The sequence below is a fragment of the Mus pahari genome, unplaced genomic scaffold (genome assembly GCF_900095145.1).
Source record: "Mus pahari unplaced genomic scaffold, PAHARI_EIJ_v1.1 scaffold_16115_1, whole genome shotgun sequence".
Lineage (NCBI taxonomy): Eukaryota > Metazoa > Chordata > Mammalia > Rodentia > Muridae > Mus > Mus pahari.
Window position 1 is genome coordinate 1 of NW_018392862.1, and position 2,903 is coordinate 2,903.

At 39.5% G+C, this 2,903-nt stretch overlaps 1 pseudogene; it reads left to right on the forward strand.

Annotated features, from left to right (window-relative positions):
• The first annotated feature begins 1,257 nt into the window (after positions 1-1,257).
• Positions 1,258-2,269, forward strand: LOC110315212 (annotated as a pseudogene).
• Positions 2,270-2,903: the final 634 nt, after the last annotated feature.

Here is a 2,903-nt window from a genome sequence, read left to right on the forward strand (position 1 = left end):
TGTGTGTGTGTGTGTGTGTGTGTGTGTTTGCATGTGAGACATGTATGCTAGTGCCTCCACATTGAGTACAGAAGAGAGTGTTCAATTTCCTGGATGTGGAATTACAGGTGATTGTTAGGAACTCATATCGAGTGCTGCATCCAAACTCAAGTCTTTTGGAGAAGCAAGAAAGAATGTTAACCTTTAAGATATCTCTCCAGTCTCACAATAAACTTTTTCTTTAAGAAATTTCTGTCTCTTATACAAACATACATTGGTATGGTTACCGGTCTCAGGTACTCAAATACTAAATAAATTTTCAAATACGTATATACTTATAGAAAATTTAAAACATGTGTTCATTCTGTTAAAATGAAGTATGTATATGTTCAAGTTCTATGAAGTTTTAGATTAAAGCATAATTTTCCAAAAGTATATTTTTAAAATATAAAAGGAAATAATCATGGTATTTACATGTTTATATAATTTTGTTCTTATTATACTACCATTGTGTACTTAAAAGTTTTGAAAATTAGCCAATAAATAATGTTGTTCACATGTGCATAGTGAGTAAATGTTGGGACTGGGAGATGCTGTATCTCATGAGTGTAATGAGTAAATCCTTTTTGTGTCTTCACTGCCATTGTATAACATTGGTACACTTAATTTAACTTTGCATATATTTACAAAACAAAGAATTCCTCTAATATAAATAATATTGTGCTGGGTTGAATATAGGTCTCAGTGGGTAAAGGCACTTTCCTTCCAAGCAAGAGAACTTCATTTCTGTTCCTGGAACCCATATGAAGGTGGACAGAAAGAACTGACTCCACCACTTTTCCTCTGACCTACACATGCATGCACTGCATCACATGTGTACTTACACATAAATCACAATCACGGAATAAAAATAATTGAGTGTTTATATTAACAGAATGTAGATGTGTATCTCTGCATGCTCTTTGTGAGACCACAAAGCTCTTTCTTGATCTCACAAAGGGAATGGAAGATTGTACTGAATGAGGAAAAAGTCAGCTGAACACTAGCATCCATACATCAGTGCCTTGCTCTCTGTACTTTACTGGGGCTCAATGTTAAAAGCTCCCACAAGCTATTGATGCCCTGATTTCCCAGTTATGATGGATGGTAACATTGTAACTTCAAACTATGAGCTAAATAAGACATTTATCCATTGGTGCTGGAGCCACAGTTGCCAATCAAAGACCATGCTGCTGATGCTCACCCATCACCCCACATTGAGCACTAGTAGTCTCAAAACATTCAAAGTCCAAAATGGCAGCCCTCAAGGACCAGATGACTGTGAATCTTCTTAAGGAGGAAAAGGTCCCCCAGAACAAGATTACAGTTGTTGGGGTTGGTGCTGTTGGCATGACTTGTGCCATTAGTATCTTAGTGAAGGACTTAGCAGATGAGCTTGCCCTTGTTGATGTCATGGAAGACAAGCTAAAGGGAGAGATGATGGATCTCCAGCATGGCAGCCTTTTCCTTAAAACACTAAAAATTGTGTACAAAAAAGACTATTGTGTAACTACAAACTCTAAGCTGGTCATTCTCATAGTGGAGGCCTGTCAGCAAGAAGGAGAGAGCCTACTCAATCTGGTCCAGTGAAAGGTGAACATCTTCAAGTTCATCATTCCCAAAATTGTGAAGTACAGTCCACACAGCAAGCTGCTTATTGTCGTGAATCCAGTAGATATCTTGACCTACATGGTTTGGAAAATCAGTTGCATTCCCAAAAGCTGAGTTATTGGAAGTTGCACTCTGGATTCAGCTCGGTTCTGTTACCTTATGAGAGAAAGGTTGGGGGTTCACCTACTGAGCTGTCATGGATGGGTCCTGGGAGAACCTGGCGACTCCAGTGTGCCTGTGTGTAGTGGTGTGAACATTTGCTGGCATCTCCCTGAAGTCTCTGAACCCAGTACTGGACACTGATACAGTCAAGGAACAGTGGAAGGAGGTTCACAAGCAGGTGGTTGACAGTGCATATGAGGTGATAAAGCTGAAAGGTTATACATCCTATGCCATTGGCCTTTCTGTGGCAGACTTGGCTGAGAGCATAATGAAGAATCTTAGATGGGTGCATCCTGTTCCCACCATGATTAAGGGGTTCTAAGTAATCAATGATGATGTTTTCCTCAGTGTCCCATGTATCCTGGGAGAAAATGGAATCTCAGGTGTTGCAAAGGTGACACTGACTCCTGAGGAAGAGGGCTTCCTGAAGAAGAGTGCAGATACCCTCTGGGAAATCCAGAAGGAGATGCAGTTCTAAAGTCTTCCCAGTGTCCTAGCACTTTACTGTCCAGGCTGCAGCAGGGTTTCTATGGAGACCACACACTTCTCAAAGCATACAAGTTCACTGAGTCTGTTAAATGTTAAGCATCTGTAGCTGGACATAGTGTCTGTCCTGGTGTTCAGTTGATACATTCAGTGTCACTGCTTTGGGAAACACTGATTCTCTTTTTGTACTAGGTATCAGTTGCAAATGACTTCTTAGTTAGTGATAAGACTTTGTTTAATTTACTCCTCTCCATGGGATGTCATCTCCTTTGAACTTGTGCTTCTCTTTTAAGTCGACAGTGTATCAACCTGGCTGTACACGTGTCTAAGAGGCTCATGGACTTTCCAAAGGAAAGAACCCAAAATCAGAAAGAAGTATGGAGAGCATATACTCAGAGGAGGAAAAATAGTGGCTGATTTCTAGAGCTAATTCCTATTCATGTTGAGTGTTATAGAATCTTTTGACAATAGGGAAGCTATAATCTTTTAGAATGAGAAAAATAGAAACACCTGAGGAATCCCATAATTGACATTAAAGAAGAACAACAATAAAATAGCAAATGCATACAAAGAATTGAAAAACAATTTAATTGTTTGTGTGTGTGTGTGTGTGTGTGTGTGTGTGT